This window comes from Antechinus flavipes, chromosome 3, assembly GCF_016432865.1.
Source record: "Antechinus flavipes isolate AdamAnt ecotype Samford, QLD, Australia chromosome 3, AdamAnt_v2, whole genome shotgun sequence".
NCBI classification, from domain to species: Eukaryota; Metazoa; Chordata; class Mammalia; order Dasyuromorphia; family Dasyuridae; genus Antechinus; species Antechinus flavipes.
In genome coordinates, this window is record NC_067400.1 from 312,960,754 (window position 1) to 312,987,586 (window position 26,833).

A 26,833-nucleotide genomic window follows, 5' to 3' on the forward strand; every position below is an offset into this window, starting at 1 on the left:
TGAGCTTGGAATCAGTTCCCAATTAAATTCTACAATGAAAGGGATGTCTTATGACAATTTAGAAAGGGAAGCAGTGTTAACTAAAAATCCACTTAAGTTTATCCAGACTAAAGAGAGACACAGAGAGGCAGACAGAGACAGAAATAGAAAGAGGGAGAAAAACATAGAGATAGAGAGAAAAAGACAGAGACAGAGAGAAAGAGAGAGAGAAATATACAGAGACATAGAGATGAGAAACACAGAGAGAAACAGAAAGAGCCAGAGTGAGAAAAGAAAGAGAGAGGGAAAGAAAGAAGTAAAGAAAGGGAAACAGACAAGAGACAGAGAGAGAGAAAGAGAGAGAGAGAGAGAGAGAGAGAGAGAGAGAGAGAGAGAGAGAGAGAGAGAGAAAGACAGGCATGAAGACAGATGGACAGAGAGAGACAGAGACAGAGGGACAGAGACAGAAGCAAAGATGGAGAGAACTTAGTCTGATAGATCAAAAGAATGACAATAAATAACATGGATTTAAATTCAAAAGCATTTTGGCTTTTGACAAAAAGGCTTTGAAACTATTTGAATGATCAGATCCAAAAAGTAAGGATTAAAGAATCAAAGACTTGAGAAGGTATAGAACACATTGTGCACTGTAAAGTCAGAGTTCAAAGGGTAAGCAAAATCAAGAAATGGGCAAGGGGAAGGAAGGAATTACTGTCAGCAATTAAATGCCAAAGTCAACTTAGAAAAATGAGCTACAAAGGGTATGAAAGTCAATGAATAATATTTGATACATAAAATTTCTCCATCTAAGCTAAACATGCTTTTATAAGGCAGTGGTGTGCTAATTGCAACACAATTCCTCACTCTTAGTGTAGTCTTTCTGTATGTTTTGACAATACCAAATCCTACCTTGTTGTTTTTTTTATTTCTTTAAAAAATCGACTCAATGGAAATTATATTCTTGCCATTTAAAGGTTGTCATGCTATTTTAATAAAGAAATATTTAATTTTAAAAAATCAAGATCAGAAAAATTAATGTTTCTAGTATGGATTTCAGATTCATGCATGTACTTGTAAATTAGTTTACATGACTATATGATTTAGACTGTCTATTATTGCCAGTTACCACCAAGAAATAAACATCCTCTCATTACAGAAAAAGTCACTAAGAGAAAAACAGCCTCTTCGGTGATGATTTTTAAAAGTTAAAACTATCAAATAACAAGAAGTAATACAAAACTGAAAAAAAGTATATAGAACAATGTAAATTTCCATGGTACTTAATTCTATAAATCCATGGAGTTTTGACTCATCAGTGTGAGTACTAATGGAATAGATGGCAATACCTACATGCATTTCTGAGTGACTCTTGTCCATGTTCTCCCATTAATCTTTCATAGGGCATCCACCCAATGTGTTGAAGATCTTGTTCTAGTACTCTTAATCTATACATTTCAATGGAACAAGTAGACTTGACTATCCTTTGCTTTACTTTACTTTTTTTTTTCTTTTGGGGGTCATACTCGGTCTACAATTTACCATCCTTTCTAGTCATACTTTCTGTCTCTCCTTTTTTCTTTCTTTCCATCCTCTGCATTTCTTACTTTACACAGTTCTTGAATAGTAGTATGTCACATGCTACATGTTACTATATATCATTCCATTGTTTTGGGTTACTTTCAATTCTATTGAAATGCCTGAATTTAAAAATGCCTCTGGAACACTGATGAATTCCCTCAAAGAGTTCTAGAAAATCAGAGACTTTTAAATAATATATTAATTGGAAAGAGGAAAATGTAATTTTCTAGACAACTGTTGGATTTTATAAGTCATGCATCAATTTGAACCTCCTCATTTTGCAGAAGCACCTGAATTTAGGAGAAGTTCCTTGGGCTCTTTGTCTGAAGTCACACAGATATTAAACATAAGGGCTGGAATTCTAATCTAGGTCCTTTGATCCCAGATCTATTACAGTATTTCCTCCCATATATTGTCTTGGATTGGAATTTTTTCATGTAAACCTCTGGAGAATTTTATCTTTGATATTAAGGGTGTCCTAGGTCAGAGGTAGGCACAGAACAAACACTTATAAACACAGAATAAACACGTTATCAAATTGATTTTGGACATAAACAGCTAAGACAAAACTTTCTCTTTCTCCCTCATTCAGACATTGCATGTCTTTGTAAAGAGATGCTACCAGCATGAGGGCCAGTAGTATGACAGAATGACATGGGATCTAGATTGTACTTAAGTATTTAAGTACTGTTTTGTTTTTCCCTCCTTGTATCTAACTTTATAGCCATAATGAAACAAAACAAAAAAGAAAACAAATGTCCCATTTGATTATCATTTTTTTTGCATGATGCTAATTTGAAGATTTGCTTCAAAGGAAGGGTTTTTTTGGTGGGATAAAGGGAGCAATAGAAGATCCTAAGATGAGAGAATAGAGCAATTAACTTACAAGGCTAAATTATTTTGTATCAGCCCTTCCCTCTCTCACCCAAAGAAGTCAATAAGAGTAGATATCCTGGAAGCAAACTGTCCTTATCTTTAATCAAGGGACCACGAAAACAATCTGTCTGGTCTGTGTTTGGATCCCTTTGTCATGAATACAGCTATAATGTATCTGTATTCCCTTGGCATATTGCTTCCAAAGGCTATTGTTTTGGGCTCTCTAGTCTTAGAGCAGAATAGAGATATAAAAACAATCTCTGTAAATATTTTCTGGGATGTTCTTTGACAGTCATTGCATATTTAGTTGTGTGGGACAGAAAAGGTATGTATTGTGGGAGTAGTGAAACATACAGTGTACCTGGCCAGACCTCAATTAAATACATATATCAAGTACCTACTCTGTGAAAGATATTTTGCCAATACTAAGGATACAAAGAGTAAGACAGTTCCAGTTTTCAGTGTATTTGCAGTAAAATCAGGGACTAGAAATTTTAACAAGTAATTAAATAAAAAAGCAAACCCCCAAAAGGTCAGGAAAATCAGCATGGCATAGTTGAAATAAAAGACTTTGAACGTGGAAGACCTGTGTAGTCTGCATTGGTAAAGGGAATTTCTTTATTCTGGTAATTCCCTGCATCAGGGAAATCACAGGTCTAGTCCCTATCCCTATCCCTACTGTAAATACCTAATGTACATACTCTAAATTCAAGGAATTATTGATTATTCTTCAAACACATGTACCTTACTTCCCTTTGGTCCTTTATTTCCTCCATTGACTAATTTTTTTCTTGGGCTCTCCATTTTTGAGATGGGTTCAAATTGCTCTTATTTCATTCCCCTCCTGACTGTGCTTCTGACTCTCTGGGTTTTACAGCTATGTTCCTGTGTGAATTCCGCATCCACTTTCAACTCTATTTTATGTGTTGTCTTCTCTCATTAGAAAGTACTTTCCTTGACACTTAAGACTGCTTTCTTTTTTCTGTAGTTGTACCCCAATGCATGACATATATAAATGTTTAAAAAATACTTGTTGCCTGCTTGCCTGTTTGTCATCCACCCTCATAGATTTCCTGAAATTTATTTCCAGACCTTTTGAAGGTTAAGAGCTCCTGTTTAAGTGACATATCTTCCCCAGTAGAGTTCTGTACAGATGACCTCAGGTATCCCTTCCAAGATTCTGTGCATCTCATGGGTCAAGTTCATTAAAAATACATGCATATCATCTCTGGATAGGTTCTCAATGACATCGATGTCCTGCACAATTCAATTTTCCATCACTTTCTGGCCCTGCTATACATGAAAAAAAATTAAAGTCATTTGTCATCACAACCCTCTGTAATTGAGAGGTGATTTATAATCATCTTCAGAGTTCCTTTCAGCACCAGTAAAATAAAGCCATCACCTCCCTATTTTCCTGAAAAGAAAATGAGGCTCTGTGGAATTGTAATGTGGCTAGCAATGGCTCTGTTGCTATCGGGTCCCCCAATGTGATATAGGTATTCATAGGCCTTCAGGGTTTCAGTAAGGACCTTTTCTGCCATGGTTTGGTAAAGCTGGATTTGCCTCAATGGTTCCTACTCTTCTTCATGCATTTATGGATCCTGAAAATACTAGGGCAAGGTTTTCTCCTGAAATGGTGTTCAAAAACTCATGAATGGAATCTCATAGTAATTACTGGTCCCAGAACTTTATTCAATAACTTAAAGAAAAAGCCATAAGTTTATCCTCAAGTTGACCCAGGTTAGGGACTTACCTAATGTCTGGCCATAGGATAAGGAAGTAAGTGTCATTTTGTGGCTTATTATTTTTATTAGTTATTCCTCTCAATTAGATACTAAGTTCAATTGTTTCTACATTGCTGAAGGATTACAATTTCTTTCTAATGCTCTCTAGATTTTGAAGACATGCAAACAAATTCCTATGTGCACTGCCCTAGTTAGAGTTCTACTTGAGATTCTGGACTACTAAAATACCCATGCCCTCAGCTCTTGAATTTTAAAATCTGTCACCTAATTTTGTTTTGTGGAAATCCTGCATCATTGATGTTGTCTTGAGTATAACTGACCTATTGGCGATGACAATGTGTATGTACACATACACTAAGGCTGTCACTTATTCATTGTGGCTTCCTATAGTGTGACAGTAAAATGCCTATCTCATGGCCTGTCATATTTTAAATAAAACTACCAGTAGCTTCATTTGGTGATCAGTGCTCATCATGTGGTGACTCTCTTCTGATCCTGGCCCAAAAAATGGAAAAAAAAATTACTGGTTCATTCATCACTCATCTATCATTTCCCCTGTGACTCATCAGCCAAAGAGTTTCTTTTTCCCATTCTCCCTTCTGAAGCTGGTAAATAGCTTGTCATTCCTTGCAAAAGGCGGAGGGGGCGGCAGCCCATCTGGACCCACTAGTTTGATTTCATATTTATGAAACAGCTTAAATGTCAGTTTGAGTGAAAAATGACACCTTCTCCAAGCTTCTCATATTAGAGCCTGTGGCTGCCATGGCATTCTCAAAGAGGCAGCTTGTGGCTTTCCTTATTCCTCTCCCCTAAGGCAGCTAGGGAAGGTGAATTGGATGGATAGATCAGACGACAGCTAAGATGTACTTGCCAGAGAGGAGAAAAGCCAGCAGAATTGTTTAAATCTGGGTGATGGAAACTTGGAAAGGACAAATATGATGGGAATAGTGGAAAGATTCTGTTTGGGTAGGAAATTCACAGAGATCTTTGTGACTATCCATAGGGTCACTAGACAGTCTGCAAAAAGCAAGAGCATCTGTCCTTTGAGTTTCTGAATAGACATAGTAACTACTTAGAAAAATAGGACATTTCATTGTGGGACAGTTTGATACATTCTTTAATTTAAATCCAAGAATTCTAAAACCATTATTAATGGCTATAACTCCAGAGTTCTCCAGAGTTAATTTTTATTCCACAGAGCAAAAGAACCAACACATTTTCAACCTTACAACTAAACTAATAAAACTTGAGATGAATAATATTAAATTTAAAAGGCAGGTCAATCATTCAGAGAAAACAGAGATAGACTAGCACACAAGTCACAAGTGAAAGAATTCTACTACAATTCTTCTTCTTGGAATATCAAAGTGGAAATTCAGATCCAATGTTGGAAAAGAACAAGCAGGATAAGTCCCTAGAGTCCATTTGATGTCTTTCCTAATTAAACAGTTCTTGTCTGCATAAAACTATGGGTTACAAAAGGCCTGAGGAAGAAAGCTGGTTCCATGAGGTCCTATAGAAACTTGTATAGAGAATTCTAGTTCAGTGGATGGATACTTTTGCTGGGGATATGGCTGGGGAAAAAAACAGAAAAAAGGGGGAAAGTACTCTCCAATAAGGAAAGAAGAAAAGTAGATGAGGGAGTAGTATCATTCTTGAGCAAAGGGAATAGCCTCATGTTTCCATCTGTTAAGGGACAAAAGAGAGCAGTCAAATAGAATTTAAACTAGAAAGTAGAGTCCCCAAGTGTGATCACTTGGTGGAAATAAACTGGAGAGAGATGAACTTAAAAGATCTTCATTTCTTTAAAGTCTCTTAGCCAGAACAGAAGCACTGTTAGTACTCTGTTAAGTCATTAAAGCTCTTCATGCCACATTGGGTGGAAGGTTATATTAGATGATCTGAGTCACATTCCATTTCTACCATTCTATAAAAGTGATAACCTACTGACCTTAGAACAATCATAGAATACCAGTTCTGAAAGAAAATTTAGACATTATCTAGTATGACCTTATCATTTTGCATATGAGAAAAATGAGTCCACAGAATAGAAGTGGTTGGATCAAAATCATACAAAGTCAGAAGCAGAACAGGGACTTCAAACTAAGCTTCTTTGTTTTCAGTTCATTGCATTTTTTTTTCATTTCTAAATCTCTTATTCAATCAATGTCAATACAGAGTACTGATGTGAACTATAAGAATCTGGCACAGGAGAGAAAAATGTGGTTTGTTGTTGCTGTCAAGAAAGGCTTCATAAAGTAGCTGGGAACTGAGGTAGGAATTTAATGATGGGATAGCTGGGGAGGAAACAGAAAACATTTTAGGTAAAGAATGGGCCAATTTGAATAAAGACCTATAGATGTTATCTAGCATGGCATATTCACAGAAAGTGATGAGTTGAGGGTTCATGTATAGAAATAATGGCAGATAAGTAAGGCAAAAACAAAATGTAAAGTCTTGAAAACCAGGTTTAAAAGCGGAGAATCCAGAGGAATATCCAGTTTGGGGGTTGTGTGGCTATATAGTGTTCACTTTTGAAAGAATTTTGGGACATGTAACTGGAGCCCAGCAAGAATTGAATGAATGTCTGCAAGGACTGAAGTTTCTAACTAGCCAGCCAGCCGTGAAGTGAAACTGTAAAAGTCAAACTCTAAACTGTAAAAGCCAGTCTTCTATGCTAAGGCCTGTTAAGCTGGATTTGGTGACTGAGATGAACATCAATAAAATAGCTATCTATACCCTAAAAATTTCTCACACTGCAAAAAAAAGAAGTTCATATTTTATAGTGAGCATGGGATATGTCAATAAGGCACTTCTGTTAACAGAAAGCTTGGGAAGCTAGGAGGTAGTTCAGTGGATGGAGTCTGAGACTTCAAAGAAGGAAGACCTCTGTTCCAAGTCAGCCCCAGACACTTAATATGTAACCCTGAGCAAAGAACCTCTACTTATCCCAGTAGCCTCATCTGCAAATTGGGAATAATAATAATACCTAGGTCCCAGTGTTATTATTAGGATAAAATAAGATCACAAATGTAAATTACATGCTAACTTTTAAGTTCTATATAAAGTTACATTATTATTATATGTAATTATTAATAATATCATATTGTATTATTATATATACTAAGATATGATCTAAATCAGTATGAGGACAAATTGTGTTCCCAAGGACATGCATAAAATGGAAAAAGTCCAACTGTAAAATCATCCCTCAGTGCTCATTACTAATCAATTAATCTTCTTGTCCATTCTACCTCTCCACTTTCTCCAATCTTCATTCACACTGATGCCATCCTAGTTTAGATTACCACTTGGATTCAGGCTGTCATCAGCTCTCACCAAAAGTGACCTAATGGTCTCCAGCTCAGTCTCCTGCTTCTAGTTTTTCCATTCTCTAATCTATATGCCATGTATCTGCTAAAAATGATATTCTGAAGACACAAATCTGACATCTTACTTAAGAACTTCTAACATTTCCCTTTTGCTTCTTGGACAAAATATAAATTCCTCTGTTTGGCATTTAAATTCCTTTATAATCTGGCTCCAGCCTACCTTCCACACTCATTACATATGCCTCCCCTTCACACACTTGATGCTCTAGCCTACTTGTTATCCTTCAATCATTGCATTGCATTTCTTGTCTCTTACCTTTGGAGAAATGTTCACCATTCTTTCAATGCACTCTGTTTCCATCACCATCTTCTAAAATCCTTAGTTTCCTTCAGTGCTCATTTAAGTGCTACTCTCCTTCCTGATTATTGATCACTTTACTGATCATGTAATTTGCATCTTCTTCATGTGCACATTTTGCTTCCTCCATAGAATATAAGCACCTTGAGATCAGGGATCATTTAATTATTTTGCTATTTTTGTTTGCTTGTTTTAATAATCCCCAAATCCCTAATATAGTGCTTAGCAAATAGTATGTACTTTAAAATTCTTGTAGCTTGTTGATTGATTTGATCCCTTATGACCAAAGGAATGGGTAATAAGCTAGGAAAGTATCATCAAATTTCTGGGCTGGTTAGAAGCTTGAACTAGATTATTCATATACTCTCTTGTGATTTCAAAATTCTAATTTCCATTAGTTTCATCTCTGAGTTTTGCAGAACTCTCCCAATTGATTCATTACCCTCTGTCTACACCCCAGATGCTCTGATTTCTTTGTTCTAGAGTTCAGTTAGGACTTGGCCTCCCAGTCAGTGAAATAGTTATAAGACATTCACAGTCAATTATGACAGACTTAGCTATTCTCAGCAATACAGTGATCCAAGACAATTCCAATAGACTTGGAATAGAAAATGCCATCCACATCCAGAGAAAGAACTATGGATAATGAATGTGGATCAAGGCATACTATTTTCACTTTTTTTTTTCCTTCTCATGATTTTTTTTCCTTTTGCTCTCATTTTTCTTTCATAGAAAGACTAATGTGGAAATATGTTTAAAATGATTGTATATGTATAACCTATATCAGATTGCTTACTGTTTTGGGGAGGGAAGAGGTTAACAATGGAGGGACGAAAAACTATTGGAACTCGGAATGTTACAAAAGTGAATGGTAAAGCCTACCTTTACATGTCATTGGAAAAAAAAATACTATTAAGTGTGGGGGAAGAGAGGGAAAGACATTCATAGTTAGCATTTACAAACACAACCACTAGACAATAATACAAGGAAGACCACATCCTGTAAACAAACCAGAGAGATAGGCCTTGTGGCATATTCAATGATATTGAGCAAATAGGTTAGGGAGGTTAAGAAAGAAAGGGGTGTTTTTCTTCTCAACCAGGTGAAGGACAAAAGGAAGCAACTTCAGGGAATCTTTGCTTCTTTGTGAGGCAACAAATCAAAATTAGAAAATGGATCCTGGAACTTAGCCCTAGGTGCCTAAATAAGGAGCCCCTGAGCTAATTCTTACCCCATCAGAAGATTATGAAGAAATCTATAATGGTTACCTTATTAATCACAACTAATCCAATAGTTTAACACACTAAAACCTAGATTTGCAATTCCCACATGAAACAATGGTAGTAGCACATTTATTCTCCCAGGCTCTGCTTATTCCAAAAAATTGTCAGAAGTCCTTAAAATGAGCCTCCTGACACAGACCACCAAAAGAGTTGGAAGGAAAATAGCACTTTGTTGCTGATGTCGGAGTTCAAATGAGAGATTTCATCAGTGTAGGCAACTGCTCGTGTGGAAAATTCCCCTTCCCAATGCATACTCTTAAGCCACATGACCCAGTAGAAAGTGTGTTGGATCTGGAGTCAGAGGGCCTGGGTTCAAATCCCAGCTCTGGAATTTTTACTAACTGTGAGACATCAGGCAAATTATTTAACCTCTCTCATCAGTAGGCTGAAATAGAATAAATCACTAAGTAGGAAAAAGAAAAAGGAGGAAAGAAGGAAGATAGCATGGTAGATAACCTGGCTTGGGGGGAGAATTGTACTTTTTATTTTTCATTCCAGGCTTCTAATCTCATTGATATAGAGAACTCCTGGTAAGGAAACTTCCTCCACCAATGAAGAACAGCCACTGCTATTAATGTTTTTAAAGATTTTCCTATAGGACTGAGAATTTCAATGACTAGTCTAGGATCACACAATCACTTTGTGTCATAGACAGAAGCTGAACTCAGTTCACCCTGACTCACAGGACATTTCTCCATCTTCCATAGCACACTGCTGCTCTATGCAATAATAAAGTTCTAAAAATCAATGTGAAGCTTTCTGAAAATGAGCAATTTTAGAAAATTGTGAACCATTTAAAGAGATATAAATATTCCTTGGATAAAATGTAAGGAATGATTTTTCTCTCTAAATATTTAATGAGGTGATTTATGAAAAGAAAATGGTATTGCAGTAGTGAAAAAGGACAATAGGCTTCTTGGGCAAATTGCTCAGCAAAGAAGGATTATAATGATAATCACGCCCTGGTAGAAAGAGTCTAGTCATTTTCAAAGGAACAAGGGAAAGAGAATGAGTTAGAAGAAAGGCTCAAATTCTAGAAATGTCTCAGGAATCATGAAAGCATCATATAGAAAAGAAAGCAATAATTAACAATAATTAGCACAGGATAAATAGGTCTATACTCAAAGAGGTCAATATTGGAGAGGGACAGACTTCCTTCCTGGTGCTATCGCCATCTCTTTTTGGTTCATGCTACCATCATCTCTGTCTTGTATTTCTGTGGTGCTCACTCTCTTAATCTCATTATCCCCACCAACTTCTGAAGAGTCAAAAGCCAGCCCACTCCTATTCCTGATTCAAATGCACTCTTGACACTGTCCTGACTTAGATACATTAAGATCATCACTACTTACAGAACCATCTGAGAAATGCTGTGGAGGTAGAATGGACAACACGCAGCAAATGACTGAGCATGGGGAATCAGAAAGAGTAAAAAGTTGAGGATGACTCTGAGAATGTAAGCCTGGGTAAATAGAAGAATGGTACATCCCTTCAATGAAATAGTAAAAATTGAAAAGAGTGATTGGTTTGGAGAAAGAAGGGGAAATAATTCTATTTTGGAAATACACTTGAGATGTCTACAGGGCATCCAGTAGAAACTATCTAACAGGGAGTTAATGATACAAAAAAAAACTAGATTTGGAAAGAGAGATGTAGGAGTCATCTGCACAGAGATGATAGTTGAACTAATGTGATTTGGTGAGATCATGGAGAGAGAAGAAAGAAGAGGACTTAGGATAGAATCTTAGGGTATAACTCCAGTTATTATTGTTGCTGTTGAGGTTCTATCATTTCAGTACTCTTCATGACCCTATTTGGAGTTTTCTTGGAAAAGATACTGGAATGGTGTGACATTTCCTTCTCCAGATCATTTTACAGATGAGGAAAGTAAGGCAAATAGGGATTAACAGACTTGCTTATGGTCACACAACTAGTAAGTACTTGACACCAGATTTGAACTCAGGAAGATGAGTCTTCTTGACTCATGGCCTGAAACTCTATCCACTGTGCCAACTAGCTGCCCCATACCCACAGTTAAGGGACAGAATATATATGATGATCAGCAGAGAAGAATGATAATGAGCAGAGAGATAATAGAACTCAAGAAAGAGTCAGGAAGCCAGATTATAAGGGATTAAGAAATGATCAAGAGGAAAGAAAGTTAAGACAAGTTTAAATAATTTTTTTCTAGGAATCTGGTTATAAAAAAGGAGGAAGAATAGGAGACAACTGAACATGTTTGTTGGCTTCAGGTATAATACCAACATGCAGATGAAAATCAAAGATCAGAAAGAGAGAAAGGATGATTAGTGGATACAGAAGGAAAGATTACAGGGATGGAATCCAATATATGAATAATAGGTTATGTAGAGTAAAGAAGGAGAATGGAAAGGAGTAAGAGAATGAGTATGAAGAATATTAAGATATAGAAAGGAGAAGAAGAGTGAAATCATGACAAATGAACTTTTTTTCCTTAATTACAAAAAAAAACCTTCTTATGCACTAGAGGAGGAATTACTAGTTCACCTGATTAAAAGAACAGTTGTCATACTTGTATCTCTTTGAGTTTAAAGAAGAGACTCATGTGTATGATCTAAGTGTGGGCTTTGGAAATGTTAATTTTGCCATGATCCTACAGTTGACTGACAGGAAACAAAATAATAGTGAAATGGACCAGCTGGTAGAAAATGTGAATGGAGATCAGAGATGGCCCAGAAGTTGAAAAAAAACTTTAGTGACATATTGGAGGAGGGTGGGATGTAACAATTTCTGTTTATATTATGACCTAGACTGATAGACTAAGGAAGATTTCTAGCTAAGGTCTAGCTAAGGAACAGAAGGGGACAGAAGGGACAAGAAACTAGGGGTGATGTAGCAAGCAGCTTGGTTTGTTTTTGTTTGTAGACTGCTTGCTAATGAAGTTAGGTTATGGAGAAAGCTCAAATTCCTGGGGTGCCATGAATTATATCTTGTTTTACTGTAAATAAAAAAAATTCCAAGATGATATAGTAGGGGAAACAGCATAATTGGAATCAGAAGACATGAAGATTCAAATTCTAACTTTATAAAATAACCTTGGGTAAATCAAATATCCTCTTTGAACTTTAGTCTCCTCATCTGTAAAATGGGGATAAAAATATATCTATTGCCTACCAAAGAGGTTTTCTGTAAGAATCAAATGTGATAACAGTGTTAATATATAATAAGTATTTGGTAAGCCTTAAAAAATATCTTAAACACAATATACTCTATATTAAATGCTTTGCAGATGTTGAGTATTTAGTAATAACAATAGCTTCTATTTATATAACATTTTAAAGTTTGCAAAGTGTTTTCCCTGGATTATTTCATTTACTCTTCACATTAGGAAGGTGAATGCTACATATATTATTATCCTTTTTCACATATGAGGAAATTGAAACCCAAAGAGGTTAAATGTGAAGAAGCAAGATAAAATGAAGAGAATATTGATGCTTAAGTCAAAGGACCTGGATTCAAATACTGCCTCTGACACTATCCATGCAACTTTGGTGTCAGGGTCTTAAATTTCCTCATCTCTAAAATGGAAAGCAGCCAATGAAAATGCATGAGGTCAAGAGATGAACTGTTAATCCAGGCCTCTTTTCTAGTGTATCACTTCTATCTCTGTGGTCACTTCCAACTCTAGGCCAACAATCCTATGATATATCTATGACCACAGATTTAGTGATTAAAATCCATGTCTGTTGATCTCAAATTTTGTGCTCTCTCCACTATATTATACAGATTAATACAGCACATAATCAGAACTTAATAAATTAAGCTGTACTAAATATAGCTCTTACATTTAAAATAATATCTCCTAGAAAGAATACAATCATATGCTAAAAAATAAATGTATAAAAATTATTATATGAAATATAGTTATCAATAAATTTTTTAATATTCATATTGAGGTAGTTTTTAAAAGCTGATAAAATCAAAAAGGCATGGCTTCAAATGTAGATAAATCAAGGATAAGTCACTGAATTTCTCTGAGTTTCTGTTTCCTTAGTTGTAAAATTAGATTAATTATATCACCTACTTCTCTAGACCGTTATGAAGTTCCATTAATATATTGTGAAAGACATTGCAGAGCTTGAAGTACCATATAAAAATGAAATGTTATTATTTCCATTCAAATAAGAATGTTTAATTCTCATCCCCTATTATCTATTAAGAGCATAAGTTTCAATCAGTTTTTTACAAACTCTATTTGGAGGAAACTTGAAGCTCATCTTCTTACCAATAGGTCAAACATCAATTCTTTCCATTGCTACTATGATTAATATTGATTTTTTTTAAAACAATACCATATTGAACTGGATAGGATAAAACCAGGGAAAGGACTTCCTCATAGGATGTTTTCATGTGACATCTGTGCTATTCAAGTAATTTGATGATGATGATAGGTATATATACTGAAAAGAAGAAAAAAGAGTGCTCAGGGTGATGGCATCAGATAGCAGTAATTTGAGTGCTAGAAAGTTATTAGCACAAAACACCATGAAGCCTTATGCTTTGGGGAAAGGCATCCCTGTGCTCATTTAATCATATTTGCCTAGTGCCTCCTATCCTTCCCAAAAAAAAAAACAAAAAAAAAAAATTTCATTCAAATCTAAAGGATAAAAAGACAAAATGCTCCTGGCCATGGAACAAAAATAGCTAGCAATTTTTTTGGTTATTTTAAAGTTTTTAAAGCATTTTACATGTAAGTGTTTTACACACACTATCTCACAACTTTGTGAAATAGGTTCTGTTAATATCCTCCTTTTGGAGGCGAGGAAACCCAGACCAAGAAAGATTTGAGCGGCTTTCCCAGAGTTATACAACTAGCAAAAATCTGGGGCAAAATTTGAACTCAGGTCTTGCCGATTTCGACTCCATTATCCTATTACCATGCCACCCAGCTGTCTCTGTTAAGGAGGAATAAAGAAGTCAAAGAGAGAAGCAAGGCTTGTGTGTTAGATTAGACAAATTTGTATACTGTAATTCTGTTGGAGTATCTATAATTCATCATTCTAAAATAGTTTGAAAAAGAGATTTCTCATAGTATACCAAGTGATATTAGGTAATACATATATGTGTGTGTATTTCATGTGAAGATTTACAAAATACTTCCCTTACTTGATCTTGTTTGATTTTTATAATAATTCTATAATAATGATTTCAGAAATATGGAAACAGGTTTAGAGAGTTTCAGTGATGTGATCATGATAATATAGATCATAAATTTCAAAAGGAAAATTTTAGCCTAGAACTTATATGACTATAATGCTAGTGGTCTTCCTGTTATACAATACTAACTTGCATTCTAAATGGTTCTTTCTTTTAATGTTTTAAATGTCTCAGGACTCATGAGGGCTTCCACACAAGAAAGAGATGACTAAAATCCTAAAGTGAAAATCATGAATAGTAGCAGAAAAGTCATTGAGTCTAGTGTCAGAATCAATAAATTAATGAATCACCAAGCATTTAATAAATATTTACTATGACTCAAGTACCATGCTAAGCATTAGGGATAAAAAGGAACAGTAAATAGTCCCTTCCCTCAAGGAATGTACATTCTAATAGGAAAGTTGACATGTAAATAAAACTAGGCACCTATACATACCTAGTAGAGAGAAAGTAACTTTAGAAAGGAAAGCACTAATAGCTAAGGGCATTAGGAAAAGTCTCTTACAGAAAATTGTATTTTAACTAAGTATTGAAGGAAGCCAGTGATTCTAATAGGAGGTAATGGAGAGGGAGAACAGTCAGGAATAGTGGTTAGCCAATGCAAAGGCACAGAGATGTGAGATGGAGTATAGTGTAAGGAACAAGTAAACCAATATAGTTAGACCATAGAGTTTGTATATAGACAAAAACATGTAAGAAGACTAGAAAGACAAAAAGAAGCTAGGTTGTAAGGAGCTTAAGATGATCAAAAAGAAAAAAAAAAAGAGCTTATATTTTTATCCCACAGGAATCCATTGGAATTTATAGAGTTTGTATTGACAGGAAAGGGGAAAGAAGACAGAAAGAGACCTGTGTTCAAATCCTAGCCTATCATTTACTAGATTTTTAAATAATCCATTTTATGTATTTTAATGTTTTTTTTTGTATTTTTGTATTTTGTATTTTTTGTATTATGATTTTAAATAAGCCAAGTTATGTAAGGAGCTTAAAATGATCAAAAAGAAAAAAACAGAACTTATATTTTTGTCCCATAGGAATTCCTTGGAATTTACAGAATTTGTATTGAGAGGAAAGAGGAAAGGAGACAGCAACAGACCTGTATTCAAATCCTAGCCTATCACTTACTAAGTACTTGATTTTAAATAAGCCATTAATTCATTGACCCTCACTTCTTCATATATAAGATGGTGATAACAATATATAATCTTCCTCCCAACATTGTTGTGAAGAACAAAACATATAATTTAAGTAAACTACAGATCTCTATGTACATGTGAGCTTGATAGAAGAGGACCAATAGTCATCTCAAGGAGTTTTTCATAGGTGCTCTTGACATGTTTATCACACAAACAATATGTCATAACATAGAAGCAAGGTAGAAAGAAGAGACTGTCCCAACAAGTTATGGTCTAATCCTTTATTTTTAATTTAATGGTTTGCTTAAGAACACACATATAACATGAGATGTGGTATCACTACATTTTTACAATATATCTATACAATCTGATATACACCATTGGACAACGATTACTTGGTGAGTTATAACAATAATAATAACTTACATTTGCATGACTCTTTAAGGTCAGCTATTACTATTGATCCAGCTATTACCATTGTTCCCTCAGGAAGAATAAATGTGGGAACTCAGTCATTAATGAGGCAGCTGATGTTAGGCTTACAGATGCTTAATCTTTTAGCTGATCATCAAGCAGCTGTTTAAGGAGTCTCTATACCCTATTCTGTTAACTTTCTCTTTTTTTTTTTGAAATAAATGTGCCTAATGTATAAAGTAAATATGTTTTCCTTTGGGATTGCATAAAGCCAGAACAGAGATGGGAATTTTAATGGGTTTGACACAATTACCAAAAAGTACCAAAAGTACCATTTACTTGTGGCCAGGCTCTGTTTTCCTACACGTAGGAATACAGTGTGTCACTGCATTAATTATCCAGCAAGGGAGTTTGGTTAGCTGAATTACTATCTGAATTACCTACCAAGTGGTAGTCAATTTGAACCAGTAGTTCAGGATTTGTGAGTTAATTCTCTGGCACATTCACAGGGCATAGCTCTTTCCTATGGGACTCCAGAATTCCCAATGGCCATCAAGGAATTTCCGAAATTCAAATTCCTAGTCTGCTCAGGAAAGAGTATAATCACATAGTTTTTAAGTGTCACAGTTAAGAGCTGAACTCAGGATTCCCTTACTCCAAGTCCAATACTCTGTGCCATTGACTTAGAATTAAAAGGCTCATCAATATCTTTAAATTTCTTAGTCTGGTTCACATTTCTTTTTCCATGTTGACTTTTATGACTTTATTATTTATTTTCCTTTCTTGGTAATCTCTTCCTCCTTCCACAAATGATAATGGGCTTATACCCATATGTTAAAATCCTATTCATCCTAGAAGATGAAACTTAAATGTCCCTATACAAAGCTTTTTTTTTTTTCCTGAATTCTCTCCTCTCCCCCATCAGCTCCAATCTTCTACCTCCTTTCTCCAAGGCAGTTTGGATCTCAATATGTATCTATATTATATTATTTGCTTTCTGCTTTGTACATTTGTTTTTAGAGTACTTGCCATGGTGATGCATGGGCAGCTCAGTGGCACAATGGTTAGTGCTGAACTGAAGTCCAGAAGAAGTCAAGAAGTCATCTTCATGAATTCAAATCTGACCTCAGTTACTTGCTTTGTGACCCTAGACACAACTCTATTTGTCTCAGTTTTCTTAATCGTAAAATGAGCTAGAGAAGAAAATGATAAACCAAAGCAAAACAACAACAAAAACCAAATGGAGTCATGTAAAGCCAAAATAATTGAAAAGATTCAACAACAACAAAATTCCTCAATAGCAAAGACCAAAATATTTTACTTAGATTTTTGTCTCCAGTTTCTAGAACTGCTTTCCATATAATAAACACCCAAGATGTTAACTGAATTGAATTGTATTGAATATAGAATAGCATGTTATTGTTATTCTTTATTACATCAGGAATGTTTAACCTGGAGAGAGAAAACAGTAAGTAGGTGGTGGCTATTTGCAAGTATTTGAAAGATTGTCAGAGAAATCAAACATCCAGAAGAAAGAACAAAAAGCAATAGATGGAAATTAAAAAGAAGCAATATTAAATTTTATAAGTCAAATAATAAACATTTATTAAGTGCCAAATGAGCATCCAATTATTGTACTACATACAAACTAAGGAAAAGTTTCCTAACAATTAAAGCAGACCAGAAATGCAGAAATGGAATGGATTCTCAGAGGAGACAAAGTTCCCTGCTTCCTCTAGAAGTCTTCAAAGATAAGCTGACCATTTGTCAGGCATATTGTAAAACAGATTATCATTCGGGTATAGTCTATAGTTGATAGTTTCCAATGTTCCTTCCAACTGTGAGAATCATTGATATTTTAATTATTTTGTTTCAACGTTCAGAGATCATAAGTCACAGTGTGCCTGATTTGAATTGATGCTTGATTTTACTGTTTCATAAATAGCATTGCATTTTTAAACTTTGAAATTGAATTTAAAAAGTTAAAAGTTCAAAGGTGGTATACTAGAAGACAATATGGTACTAGAGAAGAGTCAATTATATGCCCACATTTAACACTGGAATAAAGCCCAAAAACGTGTCTAGAATCTAAAAATTAATATTTAAAATTAAATATAAAATTAACAAACTATAGATAAAGGAGAGAATGAGATGATTGATAGGTAATTCATTAATAACTTACTATATGTCAAGCACTTTGAATATAAAAATAAGAGAACAAGATAGTTCTTACTTTCAAGAAGCTTATATTTTAATGAGAGAAAACATCTTATAAAGGAAACAGAGAAAGAAAGGGGAAGAGGAGGAAATAGAAGGGAGTTTTGGTAAAGCAGTGGTATATAAGTAGGGTAGACCAGAGAGGAAGCCAAAATGGGAGATGATTAAAACAATATAATCTATGAAGGGTGAAAACCTATGATACCAAACCAAGTCCTAGGGGAAGAAGTCATTGATTTTTCTTGCAGTCGTACTTTTTACTGTTTCTTTCCAACTCAGAATATTGGAGCTAGAAAATACCTTTGAGATAAGTTAAACAATCCTTTCCTTTTAGAAATAAGGAAATAGAGGCTTAAGGAAATAAAATGAATTTTCCAAGATCACACTCTAGTAAATGTCAGAGCTTGGAATCTCCTGACTATAAATTTTAAGTTCTTCCCTGACTAAACTCCACTGATTATTACAAAGTGATCTCTCATAAGCATCAGCAAAATTCAAAGAACCACAGAGTCTCAAGCTACCATGGTGATATTCTAGTGTAGAAGTGATTTCCCAACCATATAGTAATAATTTGCTCTTACTTTCTCTATTTGATTTCCATTGTCATCACCCAAATCAGCTTAGACAAAAAATGGCATGGGTTCAGGCACCTAATAACAATCCCATTTCTGAATTCTAATCTCTGCTTCTAAGAGCAGCTTTCATTCATACAAATGTAGACGAACTGTATCTGATTTTTCCACTCAAACCCAAATACGTGATGGAAAGTTGATTGAATCACATGACTTTTGCTAATTCATTTAAATACATCAAAGAGTTTATTCCCATTTTGGGGGGAAGGGGAGTTCTTAATTAACTTAAATTTTAAATGATCAGGAATTCATGTCATTTAGGAGAGCTTCTTTGAAATATATTTTCAAATGTCCCTGGTTTTACCTCGGGAAGGTCCTAATTAGAGGCTAGAAGACCTAATTTCAAATTCCTCCTTTGTCTCTCAGAAAGTCCATTGCTTAAGTTGTCTTAGCTATATTTTTTTTTCTAATTTTAGTCCTATGTGGAGCTCCAAGGGAGGACCCTCTTTCTTGGAAACACACAGACTAATATTCTGCAGCTCACAATCCTTTGGTTTCCTTGGGACAGTAATAGGTTAAGCCACTTGCCCAAGGTTATGAGGTGGGTATATATCCTGTCAGACTTGAATCCAAGTCTTCTTGATTCCAATTCAAGCACAATACCTTGCAAGTTAGATACTTAATGAACAAATGAATACTGTTAAAGGATATTTAATAACTTCATAAAGATAAGTTCCAAGCCACATGGTAAAATGGAAAGATCACAGGAAATAGTATCAGAAAACCTGGGTTCTAAATTCAATACAGCTATTTTCATCCTTTCTATACTTGTTTTTTCCTATGAAAAAGTGAGAATACTGCCCCAGAGATTTCTAATAGATCTAAATTCTATCATCTATCACCAAATTACTCTTATACTTTACTATGTTTGATAGGGGGAGGATAAAGTGTATATGTATGTGTGTGTGTGTGTATGTGTGTGTGTGTGTATCTATGTTTTTACACATTTACATAAGGCAGGGCAGTTAAATACAGTCGATATAGTCCTGTGTCTAGAGTTAGGAAGATTCATCTTCCTGAGTTTAAATCTGATCTCAGACACATAGTAGCTGTGTGATCCTAGGAAAGTCACTTAACCTTGTTTATTCCAGTTTGCTAATCTGTGAAATGAGTTGAAGAAGAAAATGGCAAACCACTCCAGTATCTTTGCCAAGAAAATCCCAAATGGATCACAAAAAGTCAGACATGACTGAAAAACTGAATAAAAAAATCTCTGAAGAGGCTATTGTTGCTACTTATGGAACTCAAAATCAGATTCACAAAGACAGAAGAAAAAGAAACAGATTTTTTAAAAGGAGCACATGATCAAAGAACAAACATAAAAGCAGACATTAAGAACCATATCAAGAAAGCATTATAAAGCTCCAAACTTCCTAAGACTTGTGAAAAATGCTTTAGAATCACTTTTGAAATTTTATTTTGTTTTGAGGGTTGGGGAGAGCTTTTTGGTTTATTTTGGTTGGTTTTGTTAGTTTGTTTTTTTTCCCCAAGATACAGTTAGTGCATGAAGAAGAAATGAAAGTAAATAGTTCTCTTGCATGAGGCGGATAAAGTATGTTAACAGTAACAGAAGGACTACTCTCTATATTGTTCTATTTGGCTTCTGTTTTTTCTAAAATTAATGCACTTAATAGCAAAAATGAGAGGACAAACATGGTTCAGATTCCTGGGTAGATTAATAAGAGGATTTAACTGCTTTAAATGTGTTCCACTCTCTCAGCCCACTCAATCAATCAATAAGTATTTATTAAAACAAACACCATGTACCACACATCCAGTTAAGTTCTAGTGTTAAAAAGATTGAAAGGAAATAATACCTGCCCTCAAAGAATTTGCATTCTTCTGAAAGATGCAGCCAATTAATAGATAGGTAAATAGGTAAATACAGGATAGATTCAATATTAAAAAAAAAAAAAAGCAAAACAGATTTCAAGGGTCAGATGGCCCTACTAATTGGGGGAGTCATGTAAATCTTTTTATAGAAGATAGTACTTGAATCTTCAAATGAGCTATAAGTCACGCAAGAAACACATTTATATTCTATACTTTAAATTCAGGCCCTTATTATTTCATACCTTGATTACTGAATCAACCTCTAAGTGGGTCTCCCTGTTTCTAGTCTCTATCCCCAATCTATCCTTTTCTCTATACTTCTGCCTAAATGACTTTCCATAAAGCCAAATTTAACTATGTCATTACCCTACTCAGTAAACTGAAATGGCTTCCTGTTACCTCTAAAATTATATATAAACTCCTCTCTTTAGCTTTGCACCATCCAATATGTTTTTACAGGCTCAGTGGACATCACTAATCCCCCCAAACTGTGTAATTCAATCAAACTGGCCTTTTTTCCATCTCTCACACCCCATAAATGATTCCCATCCCTCATGCAACCTCTGAGCTTGCCTCTCCACACCTCTACCTCAAAAAATCTTTCATTTCTTTCCAAACTTAGCTCAATCACCATCTTATACATGAAAACTTTCCTGATCCCTCAAAGGCTAGTACTTCCATAACATCCATTAATTTATTCTTTTTTAAAATATGTATTTTGTATATATTTGTATTTGTATTTGTCTCCATTAAAATGTAAACTCCTTTGAAAAATTCCCAAGGAAATTTATTCTTTTTATTTTTATCCCCAATCCTTGCACTAGTCTTTGGCACATAGTAGACTCTTGATAAATACATGTCGATCAACATTGTCAGAAGGTCTTAGAGGAATCATTTTAAAAGAGTAAATTGTCAAGACTAGAAATGGACAAATGCCAATATGGTTAAATGCCCCTCCCCACCTTGTGTTCATAAGAGGTAAAATCCTCTTCTCTATCCAATACACACAATCCTATTACAAAATCTTCCTGTTACATACAATACGTGTGAATCTATTCTTCCCAAATTTCTTAAGAAGAGGGATTGTTTTATTTTTTTGTATCTATATCCTTAGTACCTAGTATAGTGCTTGATTCATACTAAGAACTTAATAAATACTTATTAATTACCTGATCTCATGTATCAGCTACATCTGCTACATTTTTTACCCTGATCATATATTTGTCATTAGGAATTAAGTCTTTAATTTAAAGGGATCCAAACATTTAGGTTTCTGTCTGACCTTCAGTTTGGTATAAAACCTTCCAGACTAGAAGCTCATAATCATTTTATTTGTATCACACAATAGAAAAAAGCCTTGAAAAAGTCCTTGGTTATATTCATTTTCGATTCAGTATTAGAGAGAATAACCACTTCCTTATTAAAATAAAATTAAATATTTTCTAAGCCTTTATCCTGGTTCTTTTTTTTCCTTTAGTTTCCAATCTCTCCCTCACTCTATCTTTTTTTTTAAAGACCACCAAATTGATTCAAAGAGAATAATTGCTAAGGCGTGAAAACACCGCCTGTATCCTGGAAACAGGCTGTGCCGTTGGTTGTCTCTTAATTTTCACCCTATTAAGGTAATTTCCTGTCGATGTGGTTTTTCCCGCACTAGCTGATGCATGCTGGCATCCTGGCACCCTCAAACAGGCTTATTCAATGCAGAAGAAGAAAGCACAATTTTAAAAATCTTCTTTGGGAATATTGAGATATCCTCACATCTTAAACTGTGCCAGAAAAGGCAAAGATCATAGGATCATAGATTTAGAGTTGGAAAGCATTGTAGAGGCCATGGAGTCCAACCATCTCTCATTTGATATATAAGGAAACTGAGGTCCAGTTTCACAAATTTTAAGTGCCTGATATGAGATTTGAGCCAGGTCTTGTAGACTCTCAAATCAATGCCCATGGAATATGAATCAAAGGCATTCATTAGTATAAGACCAGGGAAGATTGTTCTGATATCCCCCAATCCATTTTTGGTCCTATGTAACTAACCTGGATAAGAACATAAGATTATACATAAATCTAGACCTAGAATAGCTCTTGGAATACCCATCTAAACAAAACTTTCATTTTATAGATTATGAAACTAAGGCTCAAGTTAGGTGACTGTCCAAGATTGCATAGGCTAATTAGTACCTATAACAGAGCAAGATCTAGATCTAACTAGTTATGTCAACTTCAAAGCCAGTGTTTCCTCCACTATACCATAGTGCCAACGTTAGCTATGGGACAGCCTAGAAAATTTCAGCCACCAGGTGTCATGACATTGGTCTCTGTTAAAAGAAGGGGTACCCCTTCTCCAAGTTATTTCTTACCTGTATGAATTCAGGGAAGTCACTAACTCTTCTGAGTCTCAGTCTCCAGATCTATAAAATAAGAGGATTGGACTGAATTCTTCCTGAGGTACCTTCCAGCTGTAATATATAATATTATTATGTTATAACATAGTCATCTAAGAGCAATAATGTCTCAATCTTTAAGGCTGATCTCAGATATTGGTGTTAGAGATTCAAAGTCCCTGTTTATTAGCTCTAACCCTAAGAAATATGGTTGGGACTGGTCATAACCTATGTATCACCTAAGCAGATATTTGGATGATAGACAAGATACCGAAGGGGAAGCAGAGATGAAGTTTCTATGGCATTAGGGTTACAAACTCAAGCTCAAAGTAGAAGTGGAAGAAGAAAAGTCAATCTGAGCCAGGGCCCCTGTTAGACTTCTAACCCAACCGAATAGATAAAACCCCACTGGTATAAATAGTTTGACTTAGAGGCTACAACTCAGTTGAATATAAAGCCTCAGCATCAGAGACTGGTTGTGAGGCTAGACCTAGAGGCAGCTGGGAATTTAATACTGGTTACTTACCATTTCAGAAAACTTACTCACTATTAATTTTAGTATCTTCTTCCTGTTAATATTTCCTGCTTATCTTATATATCATTTCTTTGCTTTCTATCTATTTCTTTGCATGTTATGCTCCCATTAGATTGTAATCTTAGTGAGGGCAGGAACTCTTTTGGCTCTTTTTATATTACCAACATTTAGCACAGTGCCTGGCGCATAGCGAAAAATAAATAAATGTTGATTCATTAATTCTAATTAATATTGATCAATAATAATTAATTATAATTAACACTGATTAATATCATGATAAAAATAGGTGAAGCATTGGACTACCAGACAAAAAGAGCCATTTTTAAATTCTACCTCCCACACTTATCAGTGACTCTGGAAAAGTAATTTAAGCATTCAGGTCTTTAGGTATCTTCCTAAGGCTTATTTATTAGGTCATAGACTCTTGTGATATACATGGTAAAGTGAAATTCTACTCCTTAAGTTCCCCATTATAATGAGATCACACATCACACACACACACACACACACACACACACACACACACACACACACACACACTTTCATATTTCCATTACTATAAATGAGGCTTCTAAAGTCTTAAAAGTTTACAAAGAACTTCATAAACTTTATTGCACTTGATCCTCTGAGATAAATTCTTTTGAATATGATGAGTCCCATTTTACAGAGAAATTGAAAGTGTTGGGAGGGTGGACAGGGAAGGAATTATTCCACATTGGGCTTAAAGGTATGAATTGATGGCTAAACTTTGATCTCTGTTTAGAAGCTGAATGCTTAATGGCATTGAAATATTTGCCTTAAAAAAAAAAAGAAAAGAAATACTTGCCCATGTGATGAGTATTCCTTCAAACAGAGAATGTTTCATTTTTTCCTTTTTATTCTCAGCTCCTAGCACAGTACTTGGCACATCATACATGATTAATAAAGGCTTGTTGATCTTTGAATGAATTATATTATGTGTCACCAGGTGAATGATGATACCTATTAATGTATGTTTGGACCCAGTGAATCAGCTCTTCTAGGCACAGGTAATTGAGTTAAGTATAAGGACAATAGTATATGCTAATAAGTAGCAAAGCATACAGAAGACACCAGCTAGGATAGTGAAGTACCTAAAAATTACCATCCCTTATGAGAACTAATCAAAAGAAACTAAGGAAGTTGTTATCGTGCAGAATTAGGATTGGATTAGGTTTATTTTCCTTTAATCCAAAAATTAGAATTAAGAGCAATGGGTTGAAGTTTTAAAGAAGTAAACTTAGTCTTGAAATAGGGGGGCAAAAGGGGGAAGAGAAACCCCCTAACAATTAAAGATATCAAAAGTGAAAGGATCTGTCTTAGGAACCAGGAGTTTACCTTCACTAGAGGTAGCCAACCCCATATATTAGGCATGTAATAAAGAGTAAATCTGTTTAAACTGTGTGTTGTAACATCAAATTGGGTCACATAGCTGAATATGTGGGTTACAAAAGTATGATTTATTATCAATAAATGTTTGATTTGCATGCCTATTTTATATATCTATATATCTGGAGTCATATAGAAATTTCCCAAGTAAAATGGGATAGCAAATGAAAGAAGTTTAAGAAGCTCTGGCATAGAGAAATCTTGTCCAAGTACAGGATGCATTAGGTAGCCTATGCATTTTCTGTGGTTCTATAGATAATATGGTCATTTTGAAAATTGGAAGATTGCCACAACTGCTGTGGGGCCTCTCCTCCAAGATTATTCAAAGATCACTAACCACTTAAGTTATTTTAGTAGCTTATGAGGAAAATGTTCTATTGCAAACTTTGTACCATGTTATTTCATTAAATGCCATTGATTTGGAAAAAATGCATCTTTTGACTAACTAGAGCAAAAGTAAATATCAGTAGGGACTCAAAAGTAATTGTTTCAAGTAGATATGAAACCCCAAATTATCTTGCACCTGGATAACTTATTCCCTCGAGCCTGAGATAACTAACAATTCACCCATATGTGAGAGGTGGGTGCCTCAAGCATTACATTTTTTAGAAAATCACTTTTCTGTGCTTAGCATGCATTATCAGGTGTAACTCATTTAGGGTTTACATTATTAACATTATGCATATAGGACTTTTACACTTTGGGATATTCATTTTCAATTGCTTGTTCCTATTACCATTTATTGTACCTCTTTTTAAAGTTTAGTCAATGAGTTCCTTGGCTATTTATATCACTCTTTTACCTCTGCTTCTCTAGTAGTTTTAGTAGGCTCTCCTGTCACCTTGCACCCTTCCCCACAAAACGGGTTCAACTCTGGAGAGCAATTGGGTCCTCCAAAGAGCAAGTCTGAGCAGATGGGATGGCACTATCATCCTGTGAAATAGAATAACAATTTAGGCAAGTATGCCTTTTCCAAGAAAATTGAATCCTATTATATAAAAAATTCATTTCAACTAACATTTTTTAAGCATCTACTATGTGCATGGTACTGTGGTAGGCACTGGGGATGCAAAGATGAAAAAGGATACATTTCATGCCCTCAAGGCAAGAACTGCTTTGTGTATGGGATGAGACTTGAACACAAATAACTATAATGCATGTGAGAAAATGATTAAGTGCACAGGAGTGGCAATTCAAATATCACAATAAATCATTAGCAATCTCTGAGTACCACTACTTTTTTTTTTCCTTTTCACAAATGAAAGTCAATACATTATAAAGCAAAAAATTAAAGGAACACAAAGCACTAGAAACAAGTTTAACACCTTCACTAAAATTAATTTGTATCAATCACTCCTTAACCTAACTTTGGCTTTCCTTTCCAGGCATAAAAACTTTTACTTTCTTCTAATTTATTGAGTTTCCAGAAATTGAGAATCCCTGGGGCCCTCAGCCTGTCCTTTCCTGCCATTTTCCTCCAGCACCCCAATCTCCCAAGAAGTGTTAAGAGCCCTTCTGTTACTTTCTCCTGTTGCCTGTGTTAATTGAGTCATTGGCATCAGTGCCCAGTTCTCAACTCCCACTAATTAGCCAGTCTCCCTCAGGAAAGAGAGCTGGCTTAATTTTCTTAGGGAGAGCTTCAAACCACGTTTTCCCTTTAGATCCTATCTGTTTATCTTTCCTCTTTTCTATCAGAAACAGAAAAGATTTATATGTGTATGTATATATGTCTTTTCCACCCATAAAAATCTTCATCCAAACCTACTATGGTTTCATTCCAATCAAGAAAAAGTTACCTTAGCAACCAAGTTCCAAGCTCATTCACTTAACTTCTTCTCTCATTTCTCAATTTTTAATCAGTAATGGGTCACTTCTTTGCTAAGCCATGCTGTTTCACAGCTGCCTCGGGTCAAATAGCTTCT